This window comes from Octopus bimaculoides, chromosome 12, assembly GCF_001194135.2.
Source record: "Octopus bimaculoides isolate UCB-OBI-ISO-001 chromosome 12, ASM119413v2, whole genome shotgun sequence".
NCBI lineage: Eukaryota > Metazoa > Mollusca > Cephalopoda > Octopoda > Octopodidae > Octopus > Octopus bimaculoides.
The window spans coordinates 37,890,749-37,892,653 of record NC_068992.1 but is presented as its reverse complement, the minus strand read 5'-3'; the positions used below and the strand labels follow the sequence as shown (position 1 = coordinate 37,892,653).

At 41.0% G+C, this 1,905-nt stretch overlaps 1 protein-coding gene across 8 annotated transcripts in view; it reads left to right on the top strand.

The window, feature by feature from the left end:
• Nucleotides 1-1,905, top strand: part of LOC106879092 (alpha- and gamma-adaptin-binding protein p34-like) — a 163,932-nt gene that overhangs the window by 84,421 nt on the left and 77,606 nt on the right. The window lies entirely within an intron of this gene.

The following is a 1,905-nucleotide window of genomic DNA, read 5'->3' as shown; positions in this document are numbered from 1 at the left end:
CCATGCCAACGACATCTTCATGGACACGAAACTCGGCTTGTGAAGACCTGTTGGGGCAAGTGAAGCAAAATCGTGATGGCACCTGTGCCCAGCGTTGCCTTCCTGGCACATGTAAAGACATTCAAGCAAGATCGTGCCAGTGCTGCTGGACTGGCTCCTGTGCAGGTGGCACGTAAAATACACCATTTTGAGCGTGGCCGTTGCCAGTACCTCCTGACTGGCCTACGTCCCGGTGGCACGTAAAAGCACCCACTACACTCTCTGAGTGGTGGGTGTTAGGAAGGGCATCCAGCTGTAGAAACTCTGCCAAATCAGATTGGAGCCTGGTGTAGCCATCTGGTTTCACCAGTCCTCAGTCAAATCGTCCAACCCATGCTAGCATGGAAAGCGGACGTTAAACGATGATGAATATCGATAATATTTTTGTTTTCAGAACACTCCAAAAATATAATAGTGCAAACAGATGTTTTGGATAAAAGATTCCAACTTACACGCCAGGCTTGTCCAAGAATTATGGCTAATTATAGCAGTTCTAAAGAACTCTCTAGTTCCGGTCAAAAAGTGGAACCAGCTTAGCAACAATTCTACACTAACAAAGAGAGAGAGAGGTGGGGTCTCATGCAATTTTCTAACAGCATGACTTGCTATGATAAATTTGTCGAGTCACTGACAGAGAGAGGAAGTGGGTACAAAATATTTCAAATACGGTACCGTCTTAGCATATCTTTTAACAGGTCACTAAGAGAGAGAGAGAGAGAGAGGAAGGAAGAACAAACTAACAGAGACAGATAGGGAGTGTCTACATGCCTCAAAGCATGCCTCAAAGCAAAAGTACTAGTCACTGAGTGAGAGGAAGGGGAGACAGAATATTTCGAAAACAACTGGACGGATTTTCTTTGAAACAAAGTAACTATTTTATCTAATTTTCTGATGATATGGATAAAAACGACAGGACATGCAGCACATACCTTGCATACCTGAGAGTGTGCGTCCCTGATATATATATGCATGAATATATATATATACATGTATATTTATATTCCTGCATATATATATATATACATGTATATATACATGCACATAGACATTTGCCAGTACCGCCTGACTGGCCTTGTAGGGTTTTCGAGTGAGATCGTTGCCAGTGCCCCTGGACTGGCTCTTGTGCGGGTGGCACATAAAAGACACCATTTCGAGCATGGCCATTTTCGTGCGGGTGACACGTAAAAGCACCCACTACACTCTCTGAGTGGTTGGCGTTAGAAAGGGCATCCAGCTGTAGAAACTCTGCCAAATTAGATTGGAGCCTGGTGTAGCCATCCGGTTTCACCAGTTCTCAATCAAATCGTCCAACCCATGCTAGCATGGAAAGCGGACGTTAAACGATGATGATGATGATATATATATACATATGTATACACATGTACATATATGTATGTATATATACTTTTATATTTGAAGATAAGCAACAAAAATTCAATAGGTTATAGCGGTACGTACGTTTCGTACAAGCTCCATTTATTCATGTGGTGAGGACATCACAGAATGCACAATGAAAATGTACTCCCCAGCTGCATAATGTGGAACAGCAGCATAGTCGAGATGATATGTTTTCTTCTCTTACTCTTGTTTTTTGCAAACATCCTCAAAATGACTTTCTAAAATGAAATTCCATTATGCAGCTGAGGAGTACATTTTCATTGTGCATACTGTGGTGTTCTCACCACATGAATAAATGGAGCTTGTACGAAACGTACGTACTGCTATAACCTATTGAATTTTTGTTGCTTATCTTCAAATTTTTATTCACCAAATCTCTTGATTTTGTTTTTGGTTTTTATCCTACCAAATTCTGGTGCCTCAAACATTTTTAAGTACCACATTTAATCTTTTGATTAAATCTATATT